Genomic DNA, 15194 nt, shown 5'->3' on the forward strand with positions numbered 1-15194 from the left:
GTATTTACATTTTCTATAAAAATGGTGAAGCAGAAATGCGCGCTGAATTAATAGCGTTAATAACATTTAGTGCTGTTTACAATCATTTTAATTTTAACAGCCAAATATACATATATATATATATATATATATATATATATATATATATATATATATATATATATATATATATATATATATATATATATATATATATATATATATATAAATACAAAACGAATGTTAAAAATGTTGTTACCTAATGAATGTGTCCAGGCTGAAGATCCACATATAGAACACAAGCAGAGAAAAGATGATGATGATCAGGAATGTGTCTGTTCTCAGTCATGTTTACATCACTGACTCCCTCTGTCTCATCCACATTAACCCCAAACTTCTTACTGCCTTCTGCCTGCTGATTCTTAGCTCCGTAAACTAGTCTACATCTGTGGTGAGTGAGGGTCAGGACTTTATACACCAGTGGATTGAAAAAGACACGCAGTAACAGGAAATCGGTTGTTCGGCTGAAATCGGCGCGCAGTGAAAATAAAAAAAATATTTCACCAAATCAATGGATTAAAACTAAAGTAACGAGCCGGTTTTGAAAATGTAAGAAGTAAAAAGTACAGATATTTGTATAAAAATGTAATGAGTAAAAGTAAAAAGTTGTCTGAAAATCGGAGCATTAGATTGGCATGTGGTTTTTAAACATCCTCTTCCACATGTTCCAGTTTGCTCCTATAAAAACTTCCACTCTTCTGGGAGGATGTTTTACTAGATTTTGGAGTGTACTTGTGGAGGTTTGTGCTATTCAGGTAGTTAGTAAAGACAGGTACTGATGTAGGTGAGGTGAGGAGGTCTGGGGTTCAGTCAGTGTTCCAGTTCATCCCAAAGGGTTGAGGTCAGAGCTCAAAAGCAGGCCACTCAAGATCCACTCCCTCCCATGTAAACCAGTAGAACTGGCTTTGTGCACAGGGTTAGTTTTATGATGGAACAGCTTTAGGCCTTAGTTCAACTGTATAGAACATTTGATGCTACCACACCCAAAGACAGACGATACAATGTTGTGCCTCCAACATAAAAGTTAAGTTGCTTAAGGTAAAACTTTGGGGAAAGACCAGATATGTCTAGGAAAGTCAGTTGTCCCCACACACACATATATACCTATATAGGTAGATTTACTTTTGGGGGGAGGGGGGTGGGGGGGGATTAAAATGAATGGTAATCTTTGTGTCTTCTTTTGTTAACTATCTTAATTAAATGTTTGGAGTGCTTTGTAGCAGATGATTATTCTACATAAATCAAGGCCACATTTGTTTTTGTGGGTATTGCTTTTTTTAGTCTGTTAATGATGGAACATTAAAATCTCTATTTCCTCTGGGACAGGATACAGCTGCCTAGAAACAACACCATGTTTCTTAGGGTTGTCAATACCCTTATACCTTCTTTTTACAAACTCTTAATGATCCAAAGTTTGGTTTTCAAATGAATCAGAGTGCAAAGAAAAACATTGTAAATCCTGCAATTCTTCTCTAATTCTACTAGATTCACTATCTATCTTTTTTCCACCTATGCCAATTTAAGGACATTTTACAAACACACATGGGTTTATTAGAGACATTGTTAAAACAGGTAGGAAGAACAGAACATGCTGAGACAATGACTGTTTTCAGTATGAACAGGATGAATGTTTCACATAGCTATTGTGCTATAATGATCATTTTATAGGTCAAAAGGATTTCAGTCAAAGTCACCAGTACTGTATGTGCTTAAGATGTGCTTCCTTTAATTTATTTAATCCTAATTCATTTGATACCAGCTAGTGAGTATGAAATGTTCCTGTCATAAAACCCACTAGATGTTGGCTTAAGTCCTGGCTAAGATTCTCCTGGAGATGATATTTTTGCATTTGAACACCACAGGTGTTTAAAGATTAAAGAAGACTTAAATCTTTTTCAGGATTAGAAATGAGTTTATGAAAGGAACAGCGCATGTAGGACATTTTGGAGACAAGGTGAGGGAGGTGTGATTGAGATGTGCAGAGGAGGGACATGGGGTAAATCAGTAGGAGAATACTGAGGATGGAGCCACCAGGATGGAGGAAAAGAGGAAGACTAAGCAGGAGGTTTATGGATGTGGTGAGGGAAGACATGCAGGTGGTTGGTTTGAAAGAGGCAGATGTAGAGGACAGGGGGGTGTGGAGATGGATAATCCGCTGTGGCGCCCCCTAATGGGAGCAGCCAAAAGAAAAAGAAAAAGAAGACTTCAATCTTGTTTATGTTTTTTATTTGGTGCAGGAATGCTTCGGGTTTGATTATTGTTCTGTGGTTCAAGAAACACTCTGGGAATTACTGATTAACTGCTGATACTAGTGTAGTGCCTGAATCTGCATTTGGCTGATAATCTTCAGAGTAAGTTGCTGAATTGCTGACTGGTGGGTCTTTACATACTCCCAGTGATCTCTCTGTTCATATTTTGCATTCGTACAGATCATGTATTGACTATAAGATACTACTATTGGAGGGAACATTGCCAATTCATCCATAAGCTCTTTTTGTTGGGGCATGATCATGCTGGAACAGGTTTGGGTCTCAAGTGAAGGGAAAATTAAATGCTACCACTTCCAAAGACACCCTACATAATTGTGTAACTACGTGGTAACATTTCAGCAAAGAACCACATATGGCTGAAAAAGTCAGGTGTCCCAATTCTTTTGGTTGTTATGACTATATTGATTAATAAAAATGCTATAGACTTTTACGGTATTTAATTCAATGTCTTCCTTAATGAGAAATGTGTCTCTTCTAATGCTTCCTTGACCATGCGAACTCTTTCCCTAATGTTCATCTATAGACAATCGATTGACTTTCAATAATCGTTCATCCGTCTTTCAGTCTATTTACTAAGGCAAAGTGAGAATGTTTTTGTTCTTGAGCAATGTGAAAGTAGTGTGAGAGAAGTGAGAGGGTTTTCTTTATTTTAGATATTGGAACCAGGTGTCTGGCGTATAGCAATTGTTTTTTTCCTCTTCTTTTTTCTTCGTGTAATGTGCGCTAGAGAGAAATCTGCCAGGGATACCACTTTTGTGGGTTGGATGAAAAATGTAAAACGGTTTATAGAGCAGGATTGCTTCCATGGACCATAACTGTGTCTGTTTGGTACATGTTGAGTGGTAGAAGTTGTTTTTTCCTTTTTTATGAAATACTACAATTTGGTGGCCTTTGCAGCCTTTTTCTCGTTGATGTAGCTATAGTGTGGGCAGAAGGTGTTGCACCACGAAATTACCCTGGGTGCTTCGGTTTCCTTTCATTGTATAACCAATAAATAGTGTCTGGATGTTTTTCTTTCTGCTTTTGATGTTTCCTGAGTTTCTGTATTAACTTTAATCCACATTCGCAGAAGGAAAATGTAAACATGTGGACGTTACACATATGGCACCCACATGGACATTAGCATGAGGCTGTAATTCATGATAATGTTCTGACGTTAGCACATGTGCGATATGCAGCGCCTTGCTATGAAAAGTGGTTGCCAACATTTCTGTGAAACCCCTTTAATTCGTTCTGGTTTTAATCAATTTGTTGATTTGAGTTGATTTGTTTGTCATGTGATCTCAATGGAAATACACCTGTTTCTGGAATTCCCCAGAGTTTGTTGGGGAATAAACCTATGAAGAGAAAGGAACTAGCAAAACAAGTCTGGAACAGAGGTCTGGACTTGATTTCATAGTCTGGTTGTGGATTGCTAAAATAGGATCAGAAGGCTAATTTTTTTGGTATATTGAGGAGCCTGAATAATGTTCCATAATGTTACTTCTTCAGCAGTTTGAGCAATCAATGACCCTGTCTTCGGTTCACCTCTGTTCCTTTCTTGGACCACTTTTGATAGATACTGACTAATGCAGACCGGGAAAAGCCCACAAGAGCTGCAATTTTTGAGAAACCACGACCCAGCCGTCTAGCCGTCACAATTTAGCCCTCATCAAACTCGCTCAAATCCTTACGCATTTCCTGCTTCTACCTTTGGGGAAATAAGGGCATTGTTTATTGCAAATAAGGTCACAAAAGTCTCTGAGGTTAAAAGCTGCATCTCCAATACAAGAAGCTACGGAGAACAATGTAGAAAATAACCAAATCTGACCAGTTTGTGACAAAAAAATGTCTAAATACTGTTTCTCTTAAACATTTTCATTTTCAAATGATTTCATTCCAAAATATCTGCGCTGGGTTCTCTTTTTAACCATCACCGGTTGGAGTTTGAATGCTTTCCAGATAGACAGATATAGTTTTTAGTGTTTGTAAATTGTGTTTGTGTGTTGTGTGTTTTGGTTCACAGAAATCGATTCTCATGCCTCCAAAACTGAAACACATGTAGGCTACTGTGGAACATCTTTACATGTGGGATAATCCCACCCAGCTGCAAATACAGTCAGACCATGGTTCACACATTTCCTTCCCAGAGCATTTAACATACACAACCTTCTCTAAACATGCAGAGCGTACACATCTGGCACACATCGGCATATGGACTCGATAACTCACAGAGGATGAAATCTGCATATGGTATAATTTCACAGTCAAGCTTATTGGAAGGATTTGTTTTTTCGAGAGCGTTTTTCCATAGAAAGTAGAAAGCAGTAATGATGAGTTTTGTCATTGAGCTGCATCTGAATTCCTACACCACTTGAGAGCTGCAGAAAAGCTCAAGGCGCATTCAGTGTCAGGGGTTGCGTGTCCTACTCAGGATACTTTTGAGGCTTGCTGTCACAGCTAGTTTTGAGCAGGTCTTCAGAGCATGCTGGCTAACAGAGGTGACTCCAGACTTGTTTCTGGACGCTAATGAGGCCACATTTGGTGATTCCACTTCGAGTCAATATTCGCTTGGGGGAAAAAAGTGTCTACGTGTTGCTATAGCCATGGCATCATCCATCAAATGAAGGTTGGCTGATTGACCTGAGTGTCCTTGTTGCGTACTCTCAGTTCCACAATCAATGATTTTAAACCTCTGGGAGTTGTCTGCACTACTGTAGGTTGTCCATGGAAGTACATTCTAATCACTTGTACATATGCTATATGTTAAATAGATTTTAAGTCATAGGCCATACAGATATAACTGTCTTTGTGAGTATCAGAGCGTTTTTACCAATTAATTGCTAATTTCAATTGGATTTTTACATTTCAGACAGTTAGCAATGAGCAGAATGTGGCTATAAAAAAACCCCCACACAAACTTTATATGCTATGGTTATCTCCAGCCTGAAATGACACCAAGGCTGCTAAGCGATGTGTCTGCAATTATTAATGTAGCATAAAATAATAAAAGTGACTGATTAATAACATATAAAGCACAGTCTCATTTCTCCAAAGGAGCCAAACGCCAAAGGCGCCACGCAGAGAGAGAGAAAGAGAGAGAAAGAGAGAGAAAGAGGGAGGAGGAGGAAAAACATTTAGAGAAGGAGTGTGACCAGACTCAATAATCATTCATCACTGGAAACAATGAAAGAGCCTGTCGAGCAGCTCAAATCAAACACAGGAACACGAGCCCACGTAAAGTGATAATCAATACTCAGCAATAATGCCGGCTATACATCACGCGGGGCCCGAGAGGCAAAAATCCACACACAAATTTAAATCTTACACAAGAAGTACAAATCATACAACTGCCATGTATCACGGAACAATTTCTAAACCTGAGGGCTGCAGCTTTTGTGTGTGTTTATTTGATTTCTGTCCTCAGTATAACTCAGCCAGGTAATAAGCATAGTTCAGATTTTCATGCCCGCACACACTCCCACACACCCACACACCCACACGAGCTGGAAAATATTATTGTTCAATCTATGAAAAAAACCTACCGAGGTCATAAGTGGCATCCTGCACTTTTTTAATTGTTATTTAACAAGGGTAAGTAATGTCACTATTGGCACTACACACAATGTCCGCTGCGTGTTTGTGTTACTGAGTTAAAAGTGGAAAATATACAAACTTTTAAAATGTAGATGAGGCATTAAAACAAAAAAAGTCAAACAGAACAATAACATCAAAAAAAAAAAAAAAAAAAGATGAAAAAAAAAAAAAGATCTTCCATATACTCTGTATTGTGTGTATTGTCTTTTATAGTCTTGTATATAAACTACAAATGATTTGCCCACATACGGGTGTAGTAGGCAAGTGTCCAAATACTTTTGCTCATTTATTATATAATTAAATTGCTGCATTTCTTTTTCTTTTTTTTACATTTTGTTGCCACTTAATTACTATATAATGCAAGATATATAAATCTTCTCAGCTATAGGTACCAGTGGTATACAAAAGATACAGCTTCTGCTTTATTATTCAGTAAGTTGGTCAAAATATAATACAATAACTAATTTTTAGGATATATTCTTGTCATATCATCAATCACAGCACAGTGAGTTTATTAAATTCTTTTTTTTCATCCATAATATCACTTCCTATGTCCCTAAAGTGAAAAAACGTACTAACTTTACTCCAAATCCTTGCAACAGTTGAATAGATTAGCAAAGTTCAACTCACCTTCAAATATGGAACTAAAGATAACATCCCAGTGTCGAGCTTTTGTGCTGACTAATTTGAGCAGGATATTAAAAATGTTATGAGTTGCGGTGTGAGCAATTGAGAGGTCATAAGGTCACTTATTAGGGCATGCCGTAGTTCTCTGTTTAATTAAAGCTATTTGCATTAGCTGTATGTGTGAAGCACTTGAGCTACCTTTAAAAGCTTACCCTTAATTACCCTGGCACTTCTTTTGAACTAAAGATAATGACTTCTGTTTTTTCTGCAACCTCAAAAAGTTTGGAGGATGAACCATTTTTGACATTTTGTTTCTGTTTAATATGCTTATTATTAACAAAAAGCAAAAACATGGCGTATAACTATAGGAAATTTGTTACCTACAGTTTACATGATTTCTTGTTTCAAGTACATTGTCGGTTTATTATATTATTTTCCTAAAGATAAAACTCATGTAAACTACAAATAACAATAGAATAGTGATAATACATTGTGCTGTTTTTTTAACCTGTTGATTACAGTATTCCCACTTTTAAGTAAATAATAAACAACTATATTATTAATTGAAAATAATAAAATCTGGTCAACTATAGGTAACAATGGTATATATTGACAATATAGTGTGTTATTTTTGCCTGTAGTTAATAGGATTCCTCGTTTTAAGTAAATGTTAAATATATATTATTACTAATAATAATTGTAGTAAATAATAAGCGACTATATTATTTACTGGAAACAAGAAATCTGGTTAAAAAAAATCAAAAATAAAAAAGGTAACAATGCCATTGTAGTTTACAGAATTATAGAATACCTACTTTTATAAAATTGTAAGCTTTATTATTTACTCTTTTATTTACTTGAAGCTAGAAATTCTGTAAACAACAGTATATGTAACAGTGGTACAGAGACAATACATTGTGCCATTGTTACCTATTATTTATTTTTTGGCTTAGTATATTATTTACTTAAAGACAAAACTATTGTGAAGTACAGATAAAAAAGTGTGTTAATGCATTGTGCTATTGTTACCTATAGTTTACAAGATATGTAACTATAGTTTTATGTAAACAGTAAGCATTTAATAATGATTTAATTAAAGTTAAAAATCTCATACACACACATACAGAGTACGGCATGCAGTAAAAAAGAATAGAATTAAGGATAAAAAAATATAAGTAGATAAATAAAAAGTATAGAAAATATATGAAATTATATGCATATACATGAATGAGTATGGCATATACTGAACTATATGTTATACCACTGTTACATATAGTTTAGTATATGCCATACTCATTCACTCGGCAAAACATTGTGCCATTGTTGCCTATGGTTTACAGGATTCATTGTGTTTAGTAAATAGAAAGCATCTATATTATTTACTTAAATAGAAATCCTGTACCATTGTTACCTACAGGTTACAAAAGCTCCGGCTTCAAGAATTGAGCATAGTTTACTGGCTTGGGCAAAAGCATCAATGCATTTTTGAACAGTGGCTAAAAGAGTAGTAAGGCTATTAGTCAGCTGCATCCTTACCACCAGTTCCAACATGCTGCACAAACATACGTACACTTCAATTCTAACTGTGGTAGAACATCGAGTGGCTCTCTCAAAGCAGCTACAACCTCATTCAAAAAACCCATCTGCATGGCCTCATGCATAAAGAACCTCGCAGCTGAACCATCTTTTGAAACTCATTCTTTTAATCTTCATCTCTAATCAATCCTTCTTCTCTCTTTTCTCTCACATTGCAGCTGACTCCCATTTTTCTTCTCCACCACCCCCCCTCGCTTTTATTTCATCATTGGCCACCAAACTGGAAGAAAAACCTGAAGAGAAATGTCACAACATCCCCCTCCTTTTTGTATATTGGCACAGATAGAGAAGAAAGCTTTTAATGGCAGGAAGCGAAGAATCAACAGCAACATGTAACACACTTCTGCACCTAAATAAGTGTTTAAATATTGATAAGGAAAACAAAAGAATTGGGGGAAAGAGGTGAAGGCTTTGTTTGTTCTGATCAAAAAGGTAACACCAAATGCAAAAAGGAATGACAGGTTCATGTATTATCTGATTAGCTGATTTAAAAGGGCCAAAGGGTTTTTTGTGCCTTGTAGGTCTACAATATATAGACACAAGTCTGTGGACACCTAACCAAAAGACTGGTATGTGATTTTTGATCAGACATTCCACATGTAAGAATAACATGAGATGGGAGTGAGAGTTGAGGCCTTCCACTTCCTTCCACTCCAATATAAAGCATATCTTCATGGAGATGGTTGTTGAACAGAAGCATGGTCATGCTGGAACAGGGTTTGGGCGTCCTAGTTCCAAAAAACCGGAAAATTAAATGCTTTTACATCCGAAGACATCCTATAAAATAATGTGCCTCCTCTTACTTGTGGAAATCATTTGGGGAAGAACCCCAGATGGCTGGAAAATTCAGGTGTATGTATGTCTATCACTAACTCCTATATCAGTTCTCTTTACAGAAGCCAGCCAGTCTCTTTTCAGACAGAACAGCAGCAGCACTATCAATTTTCCAGCAATACACCAGACTGCAAATTTTGTAGAGGTTTTAATTTGAGAAGAAAGGACACGCCGCATATCAAACGTACAAGCTTTATTTGAAAGCAATTTATTTATAATAACATGCATTCATTCATTCCCCCCCTCAGCTTGTCTCGACTGGATTATTCCACGGTTGATAATGTGAACTCTGCGATTAAAGTAAACACACTGTTATAAGAAATAACGACTCGTCTGTAATGGGGGGAAAAAAATCAAGATTCAAAAGTTTGTATTTTGCTAGATTTTGCTTTTTACTTTTTACTAATTAAAATGGTTGTAATGCGTTAGAGTGCAAAACAATAATTTTGACATCATATATTGTAACACGCAACTCATATCAATATATAAAGCTTATATATACACACACGTATATTTTAAAGTGGAAATTCTTCACTTAATTGAAATCCATAGCTAATTTTCCCAAATGATCAGCCAATGCTAGTAATTGACGGTTTTTCTTATGCATGTTTTTTTCCAACAGATAGAAAATTCACAGCTTTTAAATATATATATATATATATATATATATATATATATATATATATATATATATATATATATATAAAACATTAATTTAAGGTTTCATATTTCTGCAGCTACATCAGATTTGATCTTCATAAATGTTTTAATGTAGATTATTTTGGACTTGATCTTTCTATTAGCATCAAAGCTAGCATTACATTTTTCCTTGAACTAAGAGATCTAAAAGAAGATATGCTTTAAATGTGTTGGAGTGGAGTGAAGATCGACTGCTATAGAGCTCACTGCTAACTGCACCCCAGGCCTTCTCACTTCACCCTACATCAGAACTTGACTTTACTAAAAACCCTTGTGGCTGAATGAACACAAATCTCTACAAACACAATCTGAAATCTAGTGGAACATCTTCCCAGGAGAGTGGAGGTCATTATACAAGCAAATGGGGACTAGATGTGGAATGGGCTGTTCAATACGACTCATATATTTAGTGTCCACAAACTTTTGGCTATATATTGCACACCTTAGGTATGTTATACAAGTGAAACCCTTGGGTACTGCTATAATAAAGTATTATAATAAACCTTATAAAAATAAAGCTACTATAATAAAGCTTATATAATAAAGCTTATGAATACATTATGAATGCAAATGTTCAGCAGATGAAGCTGAGCCAGCTGTAATTGGACAGTGGGAAATTGAATAAACAGCGTTCGCACTGATTTTCAGTCTCTTCTCTATAATATATAGTTCACGGGCCACCAGAGTGCTGCAGATCACTTAATGTTAGGACCCACTTCATGTTAACACAGCTCCTTCCCTGCCTGTGGGAGGCCATTAAAACTGAATGGAACACCGACACGTCCGTGTGTAAAAACGCTGTCGGCAAGTTTACCCCAAAGACTTCATTATTTGAACAGAGCTTCAAAGAAAAAAAGCTATTCCAGATGTTGAGGGGTTTTTTTTGTGCCTCACTCTGGGGCAACACATTGCATCAAATGCAGGATTTTAAATTTAACCCGCTGCTGGTGGAACTCCCTTATGCTAAGAAGCATCAATACTCATCGATACAAAGTTCTTCTGAAATCTGAAGAGGCATAGTGTCTTCCAGGATGACTCCACCCCTCCTCAAGGAGTCAGCACCTTTCACTAGCATCATCATTGAACATCAATGAAGAATATATAGTGAGTTGAGATCCTCTCGATTATTATGCTAATAGGCTTTAAATTATTCATTTTCATCATTCGACATCAAACTCCACTCCATACCCAATAATGACAAAGCAAAAAAGACCCCCAAAAAACAGATTCCTGATATATTTCTTTTTGAAAACTGATTGACAGAAGTATTCAGAGGCTTTTGCTATTTAAAATTTGGCTTAAAATGCTTAAAATCCCTTTACTAGGAGTTCAGTACATTAGTATCCGACATTGCTAACACTCTTGGGGCTGAATGAGAACAAATCTACAATCATTCTCTAAAATCTAAACATCTTTCCTGAAGAATGGAGGGTCTTACAACAGTAAATGAGGACTAAACGTGGAATGGGATGTTCAAGAAGTGTCCATACAGTGTATATTATTCATTCTCATAAGAACGAAAACTTCACAAAGTATATTGTTATAGTGAAATATTTAACAAAAGGGTGGAGTCTGATTAATTTCCCCCATGTTGCATCACATGTTTTCCATTTTCCACATACCACGGCAATCCGCAGTTTGCTAACACTAATAAACAACGCGTACGAAAACAATTCGATCCGTTTGCTCTTGCGTTTAGGTCCAAGAGCCCACTTTCTTTCTTCTTTCTTGCAGAGAGTTCACAGTATTGTTCCTAAAAACTTCATCACATCAGTGTCTTTATTTGCAGTGTCAACATTTTCCACATAAAATTTCAATAAAAAAATCCTCCCAGTATTAGAAGTGTATTCATAGAAATATGCGATCTCCCTGTGATAGGCATGTTAAAAACACTTTAGTGACAAATCAAGCCGAACTTCTAAAAAAACGTCTTAACTCGGACTTTAGGAACATTTCATAAATGAGGCATTGGGAAAAAAGGAGAGAAAAAAAACGTCTAACTCTCCGATCCCACACTAATGGCCTGCACTAAAGCTCAAAGCTTTAGAGCCTACATGTCAGAATCTACCATTTAAATGCTTTTGTTTCGTTTTACCTTTTTTTTCCTCCCTACAAAGTTTCTACCAGCTAGTTATCTTAGAAACTTTAAGAAAAGAAATTAAAGCTCTGATTGGCTCTCACTTGTTATACGTTTATCCAATCAGGTAGAAAAGGAGGGGGAAGGTACGTCTTGTCTACAGTGAAGGAACACAGAGGGGGGGAGAAAAGAATCCAGATGAAAAGAAAGTTGATTATAGTCCTTAAAAGGGCAATCAGAGCACTAAACCACAGTGAAAGAAAGAGAGAGAGACAGAGAGAGAGAGAGAGAGAGAGAGAGAGAGAGAGAGAGAGAGAGACAGAGAGAGAGAGAAAGAGAGAGAGAGAAAGAGAGAGAGAGAGAGAGAGAGAGAGAGAGAGAGAGAGAGAGAGAGAGAGAGAGAGAGAGAGAGAGAGATGTGCATTTACTTGAAGAGTATGTTCTGCTCAGATGCATTAACATAAAGCTAAAGGGAGTGGAATTGCAGGCTGCTGCCAGGCGCTCGCCTAAATTGGGGGAAATTATTGCATTGCTTCCTGCCAGTGTCCTGGTAATTACACTGTGCCTCTTCAAGCGTGTGAGGGAGGAGGGAGGATGGAGAGAGAGAGAGAGAGAGAGAGAGAGAGAGAGAGAGAGAGAGAGAGAGAGAGAGAGAGAGAGAGAGAGAGAGAGAGAGAGAGAGAGAGAGAGAGAGAGAGAGAGAGAGAGAATTGTGCCAGCTCTGATGAATAAGCCACTGATTGCTGGTATTCAGTTCCCTGCTCTGATCGTTTCGGAGCATGTGACAGGTATTACTGTCATCCTTTTTTCTCACTCTCTTTTTCACAGCAGAGCCAAAAGGCCAGGAGAAAGGAGTCCTGTTGTTCCATTTCAAGAGCCACTTTTATCACCTGGACTGACATGGTGACAGAAGGTTTTTATTTCAACAGAAAGACTCTAAAAATGAATCATTTTTCCCATAGAGTCGATTAAAGCATATATTCTGAATCAGAATTTTATGGGGTTATTTTTTTTTGAAAATGGAAGAAAACATTATAAAGTGTATACATTTTTGGGTTTGCGATCGAGACTCTGGTCTGATTTACAGTTTCTAAATCGGATTAACCGGACGAATCACTATACCGACCGTCCAGAAGTGTAAGAAATAGTTGGATATGGCTCTGAATAAGCAGTTCTCATCTTCTTTCCAACAGCCAAAGAATAAAAAACATCTTAACAGAGGATTTATTTTAGTAATGCATCAGCAACAAAATAAAGATGAGGCGGGATATGTACCGTAACTACACTCAAATCCGAGTTTGAGTTTTTTAAATTTTCATAAAACAACTACACTATAAAAATAAAAGTATTGGGACACCTGACTTTCACGCTGTATGTGGTTCTTCTCCAAACTGTATGCTCCAAGTTGAAAGCGCACAATTGTAGAGGACGTCTTTGGATGCGACATGAAAGTTTCTCTTCAATCGAACTAAAAGAGTCAAAACTGTTCTGGCATGACGATACCCTTGTGCACAAAGCCAGCTCCATGAAGATATGCTTTACATGGAATGGAGAGGAAAATCTTCAGCTTGAGATATCTGATCTCAACCCTACCCAACCTTTGGTTGAATTGGAATGCTGACTGCACCCCAGATCTTCTCACTTGCATCTATACCTGACTTTTTTTTAGAAACTCTCCAAAATCTGGTGAAACATCTTCAAAGAGTGTAGGTTACTATAACAGCAAATGGGTAAATATGTTCACAACTCAGATATCTTACGGTCAGGTGTCCACAAAATTTCGTCTAAATAGTGTAGCTTTTTAAAGTTAAATCACATTAGAATGGAGGTTTCTAGGCAACTAAACATGACCCCGAGTAGAACTTTTGAGCATCTACCACTAACAAACATATTTGTCCAATATAACTTTCTTTCAGCTTCTCCCATTAGGGGTCACCACAGCGGATCCTCCGCATGTTTGATTTGGCACATTTTTGCGCTGGATGCCCTTCCTAACGCAACCCTCCCCATTTATCCGGGGTTGGGACCGGCACTGAGTGGCTGGGGTTGGTTCCCTGACCGGGGATCGAACCCGGGCCGCAGCGGTGAGAGCGCCGCATCCTTACCACTAGACCACAAGGGGGACCCCACATTTGTCCAATATACATATGTGATGTTCATGAATTTGGCTTCCATAAGCTCACTAAAACAAGTTTCAGGCATTTTGTCAACTCCTTGAGATCTCTCACTCTATCCTTGGCTATCAATATCTTAATGGATCTCGCGTTGTGTACATCGGTTTGAGCTGCTAAATAATGCTACAGCGTGCAAAGACAAATTCTGGGGAAGAACTTCACATTAGGATGCTCAGTGTGCACAAAGACAATGACACTAATAATTTAAGAAGTTGTACTTACTCGATATTATACAACCAATCAGATTTCAGTAAGTGCTGTTATCATTAGTGATAATAATTCGTTTTATTTTGAATACTAAATTCTACTTTGTGTAAACTAGTATGCGCATTCCATCGAGGAAGCATTCCCAACAGCATTGCCGGGAATATGTTCCGACCCCTCTGCAACCCTTTAAAGCGATAACGCACTTCCTGTAGACAAACAAACGACTGTTTTGTAACTTTCACTATTTTACAACATTTTTTAACATTGAGACTTATCACCGCGGAAACAGCTTGGGCCGCCTCCTTACACTGGGCAGACGATAAATCGGAATCACAAGTAAATTAAACACGAATTTCGAGCAGTGCATGAATAAGCATTCACGCTGCACTTATTCTTATTTTTATCAAACTGCTCAAATGCCCCAGGGGCTCATCATTTCCTGTTTGTTTCCACTTCCTGTACATGTGGGAACATGGGGGAAATCTTAGCGCAATCAATAAACACGAACTTATATTACATTCGGAAATGTAATAAATATGATAATGTTTCACATAATACCATCGTAACGGTGGTTATTTTATAATGTTATAAAAGAAAACCTGCTCAGTATGACGTGTGCGTTTGATAAGTAATACCGTGCGAGGCATTCTCTTATTTAAATAATCCGATTTAGATCAAAATGCAGATGAAATCGATATCACATTATTTACGTGTAGTATCCGATACTGTTTACTGATTGCACTGAGATTTCAATTCTGCGTTCACGGTGAATGGGAGTCGGAAACAAACAGAAAATGAACATCCTCTGGGATATTTTAGAGTTTTAATAACAACAACAACAACAACAACAACAACAATAATAATAATCGTAATAATAATAATAATAATAGTAATAATAAAATTGAAGCATGAAAACTTTCGTGTATAGCTTTTTTTTTAACATTAGCTGCATTTGGCAGACATCCTTATGCAGAGCCACTTACAAATGTGCAATTGAGGGTTAAGGGCCTTGCTCAAGGGCCCAGCAGTAGCAGCTTGGTGGTGGTGGTATTTGAACTTGTAACCTTCCGATCTAAAGTTTAATGTCTTAACCAC

The 15194-nt window shown here is 37.1% G+C and overlaps 1 protein-coding gene across 2 annotated transcripts in view; it reads right to left on the bottom strand.

Annotated features, from left to right (window-relative positions):
• Positions 1-15194, bottom strand: part of qkia (QKI, KH domain containing, RNA binding a) — a 200472-nt gene that overhangs the window by 91637 nt on the left and 93641 nt on the right. The gene's annotated exons all lie outside the window — the stretch shown is intronic.

Source organism: Silurus aristotelis (genome assembly GCF_946808225.1).
Source record: "Silurus aristotelis genome assembly, chromosome: 9".
NCBI classification, from domain to species: domain Eukaryota; kingdom Metazoa; phylum Chordata; class Actinopteri; order Siluriformes; family Siluridae; genus Silurus; species Silurus aristotelis.